This window comes from Myotis brandtii, unplaced genomic scaffold (assembly GCF_000412655.1).
Source record: "Myotis brandtii unplaced genomic scaffold, ASM41265v1 scaffold583, whole genome shotgun sequence".
NCBI lineage: Eukaryota > Metazoa > Chordata > Mammalia > Chiroptera > Vespertilionidae > Myotis > Myotis brandtii.
The window spans coordinates 330,694-346,185 of NW_005370191.1; the positions used below are offsets into that span (position 1 = coordinate 330,694).

The following is a 15,492-nucleotide window of genomic DNA, read 5'->3' on the forward strand; positions in this document are numbered from 1 at the left end:
CCGAATCCAGAGACGTGCTTTCCCCTGGGCGGCGCGGTCCTGGTCCTCCAAGCTGGGCGCCCCCCCACCCAGCCCGCTTGGGCGCCCCGAGGGAACCGGTTTCCGCGAGCCGGGGACCCTCGCTGAGTCCTAGTGATGGGGAACCTTTTGAGCTCGGCGTGTCAGCATTTTGAAAAACCCTAACTTAACTCTGGTGCTGTGTCACATATAGAAATTTTTTGATATTTGCAACCATAGTAAAACAAAGACTTATATTTTTGATATTTATTTTATATGTTTAAATGCCATTTAATAAAGAAAAATCAACCAAAAAATGAGTTCGCGTGTCATAGGTTCGCCATCACTGGCCCCTGTTCTCCGCTTAAAGGCGGCGGCCGCCAGGTGGCGTGAAAGACAGCCGCTCGGGCCTCGGAGACTGGGATGGGATGCGGAGACGAACCCGCGTCATCTCTTCCCACCCAAATCCCTTGCAAGGACACCGAGGTTCCCTGTATTCGGCCTTCAGCGCCCTGGTTGCGGGCTCTCTAGTGGTTAGACCATGTCCCCTGTCATTAGGGCTGCGGGAGGGGCTCAGGGACGGGAAAATGGACAGTTGGTGTAACTGCAGGAGAAAAGGATCTGAGACAGGTTTCCCAGCGTGGTAATTATGAATTATTAGAATGATAAAAGTCAACTACGAATGAACGAGCAGAGGCATGCTCCAGGCCTACGGCTGCGGAGATTTCTGATCTGTAAAGGCCCTGACAGTGATGGGGGCTTGCCTCCCTGTCACTCTCCGAAAAGGGCTGTGCCACACAAGCGACTCACCGGACTTCTCTCATCAGGACTCCCTCGGCCTATACCACGAAGCTAGGGAAGGCAGGGAGGGACAGCTTCTAGCCCAGGGTTATCATGAACTAGTGATACCTTAGATAATTTAGAAGATGAAAGGACAGGGCATGTTCTAGGAGCTGGCCCAGCAGAGACTGCCTCAGAGAGGTCAGTGTTGAACACACTGCCGTTGGAATCAAGGACAGGACACACATGGAGGGCTGCAATCTCCCAGGGAGACAAATAACAGAAAGATCCTATGTTTACGTGGGTGATGGTACGTGGATTTAGCCAGAAAAGGTGTCGAGATGTGTCTGCGGAGGCTGGAGTGGAGAGCAAGGACAAGGGCACTTCCTGCCTGGTTGGGGATGGCATCAGAGAGGCAGTATCTGTGAGGGATCCATGGGAGGTAAGGGCAAGGCAGGTTGTGGAGCCTTCTGAAGCCAGTCAGAACTGTTCCTTCCAGGGTTGGGTAGGGGTGGGCACTATAGAAAGTCAGCCAGCGGAAGAGGGAGGGGGAAGTGGAGTTTCCAAAGATGCTCGAGAATCTGGGGCAGGAAGAGGATGCAGCCATTTATTTCAGTACCCACTCCCCAGGCCTGGGGAGATGGGAAGAAGGGCAGGCAGGCCCAGGAGGGGGGCATGTGGCTATGGGGGTGTGGGTGGGTTGGAATCTGAGGAGGGTATCCTACTCCTGGGGCCCCTCATGTACTTCCCCAGACCCTGGGTCAAAGAGGGGTCAGTTGAATGTTCAGTCAGATGTATCTGCAAGACTGCATGGAGTTCTAGGGCACGCAGCCCCGTGCCTGTGAGGTAGGTGTTGCAGGAGGCCAGGGCTCTACAGCTGCAAGCAGCTCTGGGAGATGTGCCCATGGGCCACGGGTGTCTCCTCAGCCTGCAGTTTGTCCAGGGATTGTGAGGATGGAGGAAACCATGCAGATGGTGTTTCCATTTCAGAGAGTTAGAAAAAAATTTTAAATGTATATTTATTTTTTTAAACAGTGATAAAATATACCTTTATTTACTTTGTTGAGTCAGAGGGTTATAAAAATGATTGCTAAAGTAGATATCAGGCAAACAAAGGTTCTTTATTAGTCTAGTTGCCATGGAGTTTATTTAAACTAAGAGAAAACGATCATAATGTTTTCATGCAGTACATGCTTGGTTCTTTAAATAACAATCATGACAAATAACAGAAAGAATTAAGGAATGCTGCACTTGTGATCCATACAAAGCACCAACATTTTGAGTTGTACATAATTTAAAGAAATGTCTCAAATAATTTTTTGAAATTCTGTTGTAGCCAATACATGAAGGCATGCCTTCAGTGGGCATAGGAATGCAATTTAGAAAAGAAAGAAAAAAAATAACACTGGAACTACTTTATTTCTTTAAAATCACTGAGTAAGAAAAGCAACATTGAACCACTATACTGATTTGACACAACTTCTATACAGTACCTTGACTGAAATCCAAGGGCATAAGTTAAGACTCTCCTCCTCTATCTATATGTATAAAAGTATAATATGCAAATCGACCAGACAGTGGAATGACCGGTTGCTATGATGCACACTAACCACCAGGGGGCAGATACTCGACGCAGGAGCTGCCCCCAGCCCGCAGGCCCTGATTGCTGGATGGGGGCCTGCTGGCCAACCTCTTGGTCCCTCCCCTTGCCCTATGGGGAACGAGGAACCAGGGGTGGGTGGCAGCGGACCTGGGCGGTGCCAGGCAAGGTGGGTGCGAGCAAGCAGGGCCCCAATCGCCCCGCCAGTCGCCCCACACACAGAGGGCACCAGCGTTGGTGGTGGGGGGACGGGTTCGGCTGCTGGCAGCCAGCAGCCAGGGATTGGCCCTGATCACAGGCCAGGCCTAGAGACCCTACCTGTGCACTAATTTCGTGTGCCGGGCCTCTAGTTTCTAATAAACAACCACATGGTAAACTTACGACTTTTCCCCCTGGATTTTACCTGGAAGTGGCCTTTCAAATTTTTTATTTAAAAGAGGACAGGTTTGGCACTTTTATACTGATGTCACCAAATATTTCTTGGGATCTCAGGAAGATTCATGTTCTTTACAGCTGATACAGCAGTGGTTCCCAAACTTATTTGGCCTACCGCCCCCTTTCCAGAAAAAATATTACTCAGCCCCTGGAAATTAATTTTTTTAAAATTTTAATAGCAGTTACTCATCGCCCCCAAATGCACCTGTGGCCATCACCGCCCCCCCTGGATCGCTGCAGCGCCCACCGGGGGGCGGTAGCGCCCACTTTGGGAATCCCTGTGATACAGCATGGGCTGGAACTCCCTTTAAGCCAGCCTCAGATTTCTCCAGTTAATTTTTTACATCAATTTATGTAACAATCTCATTCATATTAGTCTCTAATACCATTCCCCCATCACCATCCCTGTAAGAATGTTGTGAGCCTCGCTTACATGGAAAATGGAATTCAGTTCACCGACAGTTTCAAAACACTTGTGTAATGTTTCCACAAATACTTGAATTATATCTCCAATGCCAAGTTCACTGTCTGAAAAATCCATACAGAAGACAAAAGATAACATTGCATAAGTGTCTGTAAATCAGTTTGTTGTCAGCTCCTCCAATTAATTATTATCCTTCCAGGAAATTGCAAACATTTTCATCTCTCTTAGATACCAAGTGGAATGTCTTCCTGATGATTTGCTGCTGTCTATCTTCTCTGTAAGGCTGATAGAATTTGGAGAGCTGTGGCTTTATGTGGTTGTTGAAGATGAGGATTGCCTTGATCATGGCTGAGCTGGGTGGACCAGGTGAGCGCTGAGGGCCAGGGCTGGGGTGGGCTCTCAGCTTCGCCTCAGGATCTCACTGGTGATCCTTCCCCTCAGAGGGTTTTTAAATTTCAGGGGACCACCCAGGAGAGCCAGAATAAAGGGTGCAGGTGTCAGGGCATTGGAGTAAGCCCTAGACCTGAGGCCCTGATTCCTGGGTTCCCTCGTCCAGTGTTCTCAGTGAGACCTCAGGAAAGTCACTCCTTGTCTGGGCCTCAGTTTCACCATGTGTAAAATGGTGCATTGGACTTGAGTGTATGTCAGAATCATGGGGGCCATTTAGAGGGACTGATCTGTTTGGTGTTGAGTGGAGTCCTTAAGTCTGCATTTTTTAGCAAGTCATCAGGGCAGTCCCATGAGGGTGCTGTGAGCACCACATGAGGAGAAATGCTGGACTAGGTATCCCTACAATCAGTCCAGACCGACCTCCTGAGGACTGACAGACTGTCTGGGTCAGCAGGAAGTGCTGTGGACAGTCAGTGAGTACAAGAACTAATAGGGACACCTCTGGGCATGAAGAGAGATGGACTAGGATTTGAGCTTGCTCTTGAAAATGGATAGCACTTCCAGGAATAGTTCCTCTTTTTACCTTGAGCCTCTCCCCAACCCTAGTCAACACAGGAACCTCACCTGTCTAGTCATGACACCTTTCCCTATGTAGTTCAACCTAATAACCTCCCCAGCATCCTCTGTGACCCTACCCTCCATAGCCGTCACTGCAGGGATATCCTTGATTTTTCCATTTCTTCATTTACCATGCTATTTATCCAGGAATTAATATTGATTCTACCACCAGTTCTACCAGTTCAGGGAACTTCCCTTGCATGTCTGTCTCTCACTTTTGCCAACACAGGGAATCCCTACTTCTATTAGTCCTTGCCTCACCTCTGCTAACAAAAAGGATTCTCATCTCCTCTGTTAATTGGTTAGGATTCAGTTCAGCTATTTGATACAGAAACCCAAACAATAATAGCTTGAATGAAATATAATGGAAATATATTTTTTTCTTACATAGAAGAAATCTAGGAGTAGGCCATGTAAGATTGGCAGGATGCCCTGGAGGCCAGGGACCAGGTTACAGAGAATTTTGTTACCTACCCATCATGTAGCTTCAATTTAATGGTGTAATGTAGTTGCTAGAGCATCAGCCATAACATCTGCATTCCAGCCAGCAGGAAGGAGGAAGGGCTGAAGAAGGGCCTAGCTCCTCCCTTTAAAGCAGTGGTTCTCAACCTTCCTAATGCCGCGACCCTTTAATACAGTTCCTCATGTTGTGGTGACCCCCGATTTCATTGTTACAAATTGAACATAATTAAAGCATGGTGATTAATCACAAAAACAATATGTAATTATATATGTGTTTTCCGATGGTCTTAGGCGACCCCTGTGAAAGGGTCGTTCGACCCCCAAAGGGGTTGCGACCCACAGGTTGAGAACCACTGCTTTAAAGACATTTTTGGAAATCATACACACAACCTTTCAGTTATATCTCACCGGACAGAACCTAGTCCTAAGGTTGTAATTGGCTACGCAGGAGGTTCAGAGGTGTAGTTTTTGTTCTGGATGACTGTGTATTCCTCTAAAATTTTGCTGTCCTAATACCAAGGAAGAAGAGAGAGTAGATACTGGGGGCAGCCATTGTCTGAGGCCACTGCCCCAACCCCTATTAAACGGGGCTGTTGACCTGCAGAGTTGGGAGCCTGAGCCAGCCGAGGGACTTTCCTCCCCTCTCACTACGTCTTCTTGTGACCCATTCTGAAGATTGGCATAAAATTCATACTTAACCCACCTTATATAATTTCACATGATTCTTCCTTGGATCCATCCATCTTGTTTGTAGCTTTTTGCTCTTTTGCTTGTTTTGAGCATTTCACACAAATCTCCGGATAGTCTAATTTTACTTTCACAATTCTGTTAACTGTTTAGCTAATTTACAGTATTTCCCAATGCATTTCATTGGACATCCTTCTGCTTATTCTTGCCTCCTTTCTAGCTGGGGGTAGGGTAGAGTGGGTTTCATATCCAGTGCTCTAGATGGATTACAGACATTGGTACCTTTCTCAGGTTGATTTCTGTCCACAGCTGTAATGGTGCCAGAGGCTAAAGCAAACAGCAAAGCAGAGGTTCCTTGGATGAATCTGGCTTTCATTCCAGGGAGACCAAGTATCACACACAAGAGGGGTGTAGAGGTGGGGAGGGCTTGCCTGGGATTCCCCCACCTTGACTGGGGACAGTGCAAGCTGGCTGCAAGGTTGGCCGCATGGCCAACAGTCCCATGGACAGCTGGAGCCCCAGGTCACTATCCACAGCATCAGAAATACCAGAGTGGGTTGGTGAGTAGCTCAGACTCAGTGTTACTTTCATGTTTGCGTTTACTGGGGATTTGTTTGCCAGGCACTGGCCTGAACACTTTGCTAAAAAAAAAAAAAAAAAAAAAAAAAAAATCATACAATTTAATTCCTGATTACAACATTCCAAGAAGGCACACCCTGTTACCTTACAATTGAACAATCGGGAAATTGAAACTGACATTCAGAGAGGTTAAGCATTTGCTTACTTTTATTAGCTAACTAGTGGAGGCCCTGGACTTTGGATGAGAATTGACTTGTTCTGGGGTTGGTATGCTTCAGAGCCACTCACTTTTCTCTGACTTCCAGAAAATGAACTCTAGAGTCCAAGAAAAGAAAAGGGGTGGGGCAGGTACCTACATGAGTTTCCTGAGATAGCTTCTTACCCTGCTTCCCACTCTCCCTTTCTCCCCCCTGCCATTCCTCTCTCTCTCTCTCTCTCTCTCTCTCTCTCTCTCTCTCAGGCCTCAGTCAAGGATCCTGACTATCAGACCTTCCATCTTGGTCCTGAAAATAGGTCTGGGTGACAGGTGCCTGGGTATTGCTCCAGCATTCTGAAGGGGGAAGGCAAGTGAACGACACCCAACTCTGAGGGAGAGGAAAGGCAGGTAATGGTTTCTGCAGTTTTCAGGGAACTTTCCTCCTCTCCACCTGGGACCTCAAACCTCACCTCACTACCATACTCAGATGGCACTTCTGACAGCAGGATGGAGCCCTTTTCAGCCAGGCCAGGGCCTGAGCGTGTGAGATGCCCAGCCTCCACCATGGTCAGAGGAAGTTAGCACCCAGCTCATCCTGAACCCACAGGCCACCACAGTGGCCCCTTCGCCTCCAGCCCCATCTTACTGACCCTTCCCTTACTGTCCCCCATCTCAGCGGCTGCTTCTGAAGCCTTTTTACCCGACCCAGACCACCCCCTTTTCTGAGGCGCCATGATTTTCAGGGATTGAGATTGAAGGGGAAAGGTCGCATCTCCCCTAGTTCCTTCTCTGTAGGCTGGAGGACTTGCGGGGAAAGTGGGAATGAGGGCAGGAGGGCCTGACATCCATAGGGACCCTGGGGTTCAAAGACAGTGGAAGGAATTTAAGTAGTGAGGTGTATATCCTTCACCCAGCTTCTCTGAATATTAACATCTTACATCATCATGATACAATGATCAAAACTAGGAAATGAACATTGATTGATACAGTACTATGAAAAAAAATCTACCAATCTTATTCAGCTCTGCCAATTGTTTTATTAATGTCCTATTTTTGGTCTAGGAGCCAATCCAGGATCACCCATTCTACTTAGTTGTCCTGTCTCCTTAGTTTCCTCCAGTTTAGACAGTTCATCCTCAGTTGTTCTTGGTTTTTCATGACCTTGACACATTCGAAGAGCACTGGCTAGTTATTTTGTAAATTGTTCCTCAATCTGGGTTTGTATGATATTTCCTCATGATTAAATTAAGTTTATTCACTATTGACCAGAATATTGCAGAAGTGATGCTGTGCCCTTCACAGTACCCATATCAGGAGGTACGGGATGTTGATATGACGATTTTTCATTCAAGAGATATTATATTATTTTCTATATATTAATAACAATCTTAAAACAGTATATACCTCATTTCTCCTCTCCTGGCCTTTATGTTATTGTTGCTATGCATTTTACTTTTATGTATGTTTTGAACTCCACAATGCATAGTTATTACTTTTGTTTAAAGTCGAGTATCTTTAGCAGATCTGTCTCTCTCTCTCTCTCATTTCCCATGTATTTATCATTTCCTGTGCTCTTCATTCTTTTGTGTAGATTCAGATTTCCATCTGATATGGTTTTCCTTCTGCCTAAAGGAGGTCCTTTAACTGTTCTTGTAGTGAGAGGCTCCTGGTAATAAATCATTTCAGTTTCTGTATGTCTAAAAGTGTCTTTATTTGCCTTCCTTCTTTCAAAGATATTTTTGCCAGGTGTAGAATTCTAGGTTGACAGAGTTTTTCTTTCATTACTCTATTGCTGCACAATTTCTGTTCTGTTTTGTTTCCCATGAGAAATCTCTTGTCATCCTTATCTTTGTCACTTTGTATATAATCAATCTTTTTTTCTCTGGCTGCTTTTAAGATTTTCTGTTTATCACTGGTCTTAAGCAATGTGACTGTAATGTGCCTCAGTGCTGTCATCTTCATTTTTTTATGCTTGGAGTTCATTGAATTTCCAGTATCTGTGAATTTGTAGTTTTCACTGAATTTGGAATTTTTTTCAGCCAATATTTCTTCAAGTGCTTTTTTCCCTGCCACCCATCTTTCTCCCCTCTTTTTATAACTCCAAACATAGATATTAGGCCATTTAACTTACCTCATAGCTCCAATTTTTTTCTTGTTTTTACTCTCTGTCTCCTTTTGTATAGTTTCTATTGCTGTAACTTTAATTTCAATAATTTTTGTTTTACAATATACAGTCTGGCTAATCCCATTCATGTACTTTTAACTTCACACATTGGAGTTTTTATCTCTAGAAGTTTGATGTGTGTTTCTGTCTATTCTTTTTTTTTTCTGTCTATTCTTATATTTTGTATAGGTTTAGCTATAAAAATGTTGATGCTTTGTAAATTGGTGCATAGGTATTAATAACTCATATCTTCATATGTGTTATATGTTATATCTTCAAGATAAATCATTTTATATATTGTTAAATTTTATTTGCTAATATTTTATTGAGTGTTGTAAATGTTTCCCTCCACGTCCCGTGTGGTTCAGGGTTCAGGATCTGGAAGAGGAGCCGCACACAAATGAAAGAGAAAAGACAAGAGATAATTTGGGAATATTGGGGGGCCAGGCGGGTAAGTCCAACTCAAGAGGAAGGACTTCCACCGGTGCTCAGGCCGCACCAACCATTTTATAGTCAGAGGTAAACAAGGTAGTGGTTACCATAGTTACACTGTTCTTGTGAGTTTCACTTGTTGTGACCATAGTTACACTTCCTGCACTTCCCTCAGCCCATTAGCTTCCCAGATAAGATCTAGGGAGTGTTATAAGGTCAAGCCTAATTATGCTAAGAGGACTGTGCCCTCTAAGCTGGGACTTGTTTGTGACTTTGCCAACAGGTCAGTCCGAGGCTTAACCCTATATGGGTTCCCCACAATTGAGGATTTTTATGTCTATATTCATGAGGCATAGTGTTTTATAATTTTCTTGTAATGTCTTTGTCTCATTTGCATAGCCTTCCTCATCATCAGCATCCCATGCCAGAATAGAACATTTGTTACAATTAATGAACCTACATTGACACATCATAATTACTCAAAGTCCATACCTTACAGTACAGTTCACTCTTGGTGTTGTACATATATTGGTTTGGACAAATGTACAATGACATGTATCTGTCATTATGGTATCATACAGAGTATTTTCACTGCCCTAAATATTTTCTGTGCTCTACGTATTCATCCCCATCCCCAGCCCTACCTCCTGGAAACCACTGATATTTTTTACTTTCTTCACAATTTTGCCTTTTTCAAAATGTCATACAGTTGGAATTATACAGTATGTCGCCTTTTCAGGTTGGCTTTTTTCATGTAGAAATATACATTGAAGATTTCCTCCTGTCTTTTCATGGCTTGATAAATTATTTCTTTTTATCACTGAACTAGAGGCCCGGTGCATGGATTCATGCACCAGTGGGGTCCCTCGGCCTGGCCTGCTCCCTCTCATAATCTGGGACCCCATGGGGGGTGTTGGACTGCCAGTTTCAGCTGGATCCCCACAGGCCAGGCCGAGGGACCCCACCGGTGCATGAATCTGGCCTCTAGTATGCATATAAGATCCTTGGTTAATCTCTTCCCACCCTCCCCCCTCCCCTCTTCCCTCTGAGATTCATCAGTCTATTCCATGTTTCTATGCCTGTGCGTTGAGCGTCTGCCCCCTGGTGGTCAGTGCACATTATGCAACCAGTTGTTCTGGTCGTTCCACCAATACAGTGGCTTAGGCTTTTATTATATCCTATTAATAAAAGCCTATGTGGTCATCATGCACTCATGCTGTGATGCCCTCACGCCGCAACAAGAGATCACCAGGAGGCTGCGTGCGCAGTTGGTGCATGCGGGTGGGTGGGGCTGTGTTCACGCATGGGTGGGCAGGGGCTTGACGCTGTGTGCGTGGCACAGAGGTGGGACCCCCGGCTCTGGCCTACCCTTTGGGGCAATCCATCGAGGAGCCCTGGATGGGTGGGTAGGGCCTACCTCTTTGGGACGATCAATCGCGCAGCTCCCACACTGTGAGAGGGCACAGGCCAGGCTGGGGGACCCCTCCGAGTACACGAATTTCATGCACTGGGCCTCTAGTAGATATATAAAAGCCTAAGTGACTGTTCAACCGGTAGCTATGATGCACACTGACCACCAGGGGGCAGACGCTTAATGCAGGAGCTGCCCCCTGGTGGTCAGTGTGCTCTCACAGGAGTGCACTGCTCAACCCGAAGCCGGGCTCATGGCTGGCGAGTGCAGAGGCAGTGGCAAGAGCCTCTCCCACCTCCGCGGCAATGCTAAGGAGCAGTGAGAAGGCGGACAATAAGGAGTGAGGGATCCCAGACTGTGAGAGGGATGTCCAATTGCCAGCTTAGGCCTGCTTCCCATGGGCCTAAGCTGGCAGGTGGACATCCCCTGGCCTGCAAACTGTAGGTTCCCAGGTTCAATCCTGGTCAAGGGCACATGCACAGTTGTGGGCTAGATCCCCAGTGGGGGGTGTGCAGGAGGCAGCCGATCAATGATTCTCTCTAATCATTGATGTTTCTATCTCTCTCTCTCCCTATCCCTTCCTCTCTGAAATCAATAAAAAACAAAACAAGAAACCCATAAATTCATAAATGGTAGCATTCATTTTTCTAACTTCATGTGAGCATTCCTCCTAAGAAGATAAATCCCATACTTAATTTATTAGAGTATTAGTTCTCCTTAGAATCAGAAACGATAGTGTATGAAGTCATATTGCAGACAGAAACAGGCAAGCTCTCTCTCTCATTCCCTCCCCCCATTTTTCTTTCTCAAGCTACAGTTTTTGGATTAAATCATAAAGCCTATGATGAATTTATAAAAACTGTACTAAAGCAGTGGTGATAAAATGAAACTGCTGATAAGAAAGTTAAAAACAAAACTGGCTGCCACTAAGTGTGAGCTAAGCACTTGATTGTTCCTAGGAGTACTGTGCATGCATAAAACAAAGGAGAAAAACAGAGATAGATCGATTGATGGAAAAAACTTCACATGGAAACAGACATTTCAAAAGTTGATTAATGTTTTACACCTGACATTTCTATATCATAAACATACTGTAGCCATACAGATGGCAAATAGGTACATGAAAAGGTGCTAACATCACTAATCATTAGGGAAATGCAAATCAAAATCACAATGAGATATCACTTAATCCCTATTAGAATGGCTATTATAAAAAATGCAAGCGATAACAAGTGTTGGTGAGGATGTGGAGAAAAGGGAATCCTTATGCACTGTTGGTGGGAATGAAAATGGTGCAGCCACTATGGAAAACAGTATGGAGGGTCCTCAAAATATTAAGCAGAACCATCATATGATCCAGCAATTCCACTTTTGGGTATTTATCAAAGGAAACAAAAACACTAACTTGAAAAGATGCCTGCACCCTCATGTTTATTGCAGCATTACTTACAATAGCCAAGACATAAAAACAACTTAAGTGTTTGGTTGAATAGATAAAGAAAATGTGGGCATGCGGGAGGCAGCTGTTGGATGCTTTACTCTCACATGACTGTTTCTCTCCCTCTCCCTTCCTCTCTCTCTAAAACTCAGTAAAAAATCTTTTTAAAAATAGCTTATTTGATTATTTAGAATGTATGTTACTGTCGATTCCCTTAAATTATTTTTTTGAGAAATACATTATTCATAAAAAGTATGGAAAACACACACATGATTAAAGAATAATAAAAAAAACATCCATATATCCACGACCCAGCTTAGGAAATTGAACATCACATACTTAGAGACACCCTAGGTGCTTCTCACCAATTGCATATAGCTCCTTCTTTTGGAATAACTGCTATCCCGAAGTTTATATTAATAAGTACTTTGACTTTCTTTATGGTTTTATCACACACGTGGAATATTAATCAAAATATTGATTAATTAGCCTTTAAAAGTCATAAATGGAGTTGTACTGTATATATTCCACTGTGAGCTAATTCTTATCCATTATTACCCTATTTCTTGGTTTTTAGATGTGGTCATGTTCCACCATCTCCCACCAATACCAAAATTCTCTCCATTACTGTCTTATTTTTTTTACAAAATGTCCAGAAATGACACCAGTTGTTACCATCTCTTGCTTCTCACATTACTCCATATATTGATGTAGGACCCAATATTGAAGGTACCTCCTTCCCATTGTTAGTAATCACTTCCAATACTTCTATGAGCATGTTGTCAAATCTCCTCAGTTCTGGGACCCCCTCCCCTCCCTTTTCTAACATAGCTGCAGTATCCAGTATAAGGGTGGGCAGTTCTCCAGCATCTTTGACTACTGGGGTTGGGGATGAGCCCACTAGCATGCCATCTGGTTCTCCTAATCCTATCACCAGAGGAACCTTCTTCATTAGCTTTGTCTGGCAAACACATAAAGACCCACCAGGAGTTTGATTCTGTCTGCCGATGTCATTGATGGATTTTTTTCTTAAATATATTTTTATTGATTTCAGAGAGGAAGGAAGAGGGAGAGAGAGAAACATCCTATATAAGAAAAGGCTAATATGCAAATTGACTGAACGGCAAAAAAAACCCCAACACGATCAGTTGCTATGACGTGCACTTACCACCAGGGGGCAGACTCTCAATGCAGGAGCTGCCACAGGGGGAGTGCTGCTCAGCCAGAAGCCCTGAGCTGGGCTCACAGCTGGTGGGCTGGCGAGCACAGTGGCAGTGGTGGGAGCCTCTATGGATGTCCTACTGCTGGCTTATGCCCGCTCCCCATGGACATCCCCCGAGGGCTCTCGGACTGCAAGAGGGCACAGGCTGGACTGAGCCCCCCCCCCCACCCCGAGTGCATGAATTTTGTGCACCGGGCCTCTAATCAATGATGAAAGAGAATCATTGATCAGCTGCCTCATGTATGCCCCCTACTGGGGATTAAGCCCGCAACCCAGGCATGTGCCCTGACTGGTAATCGAACCGTGACCTCCTGCTTCATAGGTTGATGCTCAACCATTGAGCCACACCGGCTGGGCATTGATGGATTTTGATTAGCATAGACCATAACCACTGCCAGGATCCCAGCTGTGGTAGGTTTTGTTATTGTTCAACATATTTACTTTCCCTCTCTACAGTAGATTGTACCTTCTCTCCCCACTGATAGTAAGCTTGGCGTCAGACCTGTGGTGCCTCTCCCTGATGAAGCGTTTTATATCCCTGTCTTGTCAAACTCAGGTGCCACCATGTGACTTGCTTTGGACAACGAAACGTGGGTGGAAGGGACACATGTCATCTCTGGAAAGCAGCTTGAACAGCCAGCTTGTGGTTTTGCCATCTGTCATTTCCTGCTGTCACGAGACTGCTAATGTCCCAGATAGAGGCTGCTCCATCAACCTGGGTGCTCAAGTAAAGATGATGTAGAGGACAGCACAGATGTTGAAATGGGCAAGTACTATAAGTGAGAAATAAACCTTTGCTATTATAAGCCACTGAGCTTTAGGATTGTTGATTATCTCAGCATAACGTGGTATCTCCTGACTGACATACCAACCATCACTGGTTTCCACTTGCCTCACACCAAGTACCAGTTACTCACCTGACATCATGCAAATCAATGTTGCCCTATCCCACCCACCATGACTTCAGAGGCAACTCTGGTCAGCATGTCGACTCCCACCCCCTCACACCATCAACTGCATCCACAATTCAGATCATGACAGTGGAGTGGGTGGTGAGCATACTGGCCCAACATTCCCAACCATCCCTGACTCTCTCCTGTGGGGAGAAGGAGTGACCTATTTTGGCTTTATTTCAACATTTTATCCCTAGTCCTTGACATTTCAAGGATGGTCCCAGTCTGTACTTCCCTGGATTCACATCTTCCCCAGTGACAATGAGGAGACCTGGGAGAAAGCCCTGGGCCTCTCACTGTTCTCACATGAACCCCTCTGTAATGTTACCTCGCCTGTGGAGTAAGGTGCTGTGAAGGGGCCCAATGGTGGGTGTAACTAATGATTGGGCTAACCTCAACATCTTTAGCCTCCAGTCTTCCCATCTCTGCCCATGTCCCCTCACCAGGAGCCCTTTTGTCCCTCTCAAACTTTGGTTGGAACCATATTTATTTCTGGAGCCACCTCTGGGTCTTGTTGTATGTGGGCAGCCTAGAGGAAAGTAAGGCTGGACCCCAAAATGGGGGGTGGGGCATTCTTGGACAGCAGCAAGAAGACTACAGCAGTCTTACCTTTTTTTAAAAATCCCCACGCGAGGATATTTTTCCATTAATTTTTAGACAGAGTGGAAGAGAGAGAGAGGAAAAGACAGAGAGAAATATTGATCTAAGATGTGAGAGAAACACATCGATTGGTTGCCTTCTGCACACACCTTCACCAGAGCCCGGGCCGGGAGGAGCCTGCAACCGAGGTACATGCCCTTGACCAGAATCGAACCTGGGACTCTTCAGTCTACAGGCTGACACTCTATCCACTGAGTCAAACCAGCGAGGGCACAGCAGTCTTATCTTGACCATCTCCTCCCTAAACTAGGTGAGGCCTCCCCTGGCCACTGACCTAGCTGAGAGTGCAAAGATATAACCTTCCTCTCCCCCTTACAGGAAGGCATTCAAATGACTAAGCCATGTGAGAGCTATTTGTAGTAAGTGCCATTAAATTTCAGGAGCGGGCAAGGTCACTTCCTGATCATACATGGCTTTCTGGTGGGAGGAGATAAAGGAGAAAAGCAGTAAATGATGGGTAGGAGTTTCATAGAAAGAAAGAGAAAGGGATATTGGGAGGGCATTACTGGTGTAGGAAATAGCTCAGGAAAAGGCCCGGAGGTAAGAAAGCCTTAGAGACCTGCTGGTTGGAACAGAAGGAAGTTTGGGAAGCAGAGGGAAATAAAGTTGGAAGGATGGATGGGAAGGAATCAGGGAGCCTGAAGTCGGATCAGGATCCATCTTCCCAGGAGCCTGGTGTCCCTTACAACAGGGGTCCATTCATGTCTGTGTCCTCAGCACAGTAGCTCAAATTTTGTGCTTTGTTCACATCTCAGTCAGCCCTAGTGCTTGACCACATAGCCCTAGACCCACAGAAACTCCTGAAAGACAACAACAGAACATTCCAAAACGAGTATTTCAATGCTTCACAAACTGATAAAACGTGTTAATAAATCAGAATGGAGGAGCCCAAGAATGGCCCGGCTCTCTGTCAGCTCCCTCCCTGGGTTGCATCTGTGGTATTGCTGTCTAGCTCTGAGCTCCACCCCATCTAGATACCTTGTTTTATTTTTTAAAATTTCTATTGATTTCAGAGAGGTAGGGAGAGGGAGAGAGAGATGGAAA

The 15,492-nt window shown here is 45.3% G+C and overlaps 1 protein-coding gene, 1 long non-coding RNA gene and 1 pseudogene across 2 annotated transcripts in view; 1 reads left to right on the forward strand and 2 right to left on the reverse strand.

The window, feature by feature from the left end:
• The window catches only part of ACHE (acetylcholinesterase (Yt blood group)), a 19,115-nt gene extending 8,945 nt beyond the window's left edge, over positions 1 to 10,170 (reverse strand). Inside the window, exon 1 of the mRNA XM_014550145.1 lies at positions 10,156 to 10,170. The gene's annotated coding sequence lies outside the window, so the exon portion shown is untranslated. The remainder of the gene's footprint in view (positions 1 to 10,155) is intronic.
• Positions 2,804 to 3,746, reverse strand: LOC102262015 (annotated as a pseudogene).
• Positions 10,171 to 12,209: 2,039 nt separating the features above from the next.
• LOC106728295 lies at positions 12,210 to 13,638 on the forward strand. The gene is made up of 2 exons (XR_001364573.1): positions 12,210 to 12,342; positions 13,392 to 13,638. It is a non-coding gene; the product is annotated as an uncharacterized LOC106728295 (long non-coding RNA).
• The last annotated feature ends 1,854 nt before the right edge of the window (positions 13,639 to 15,492 follow it).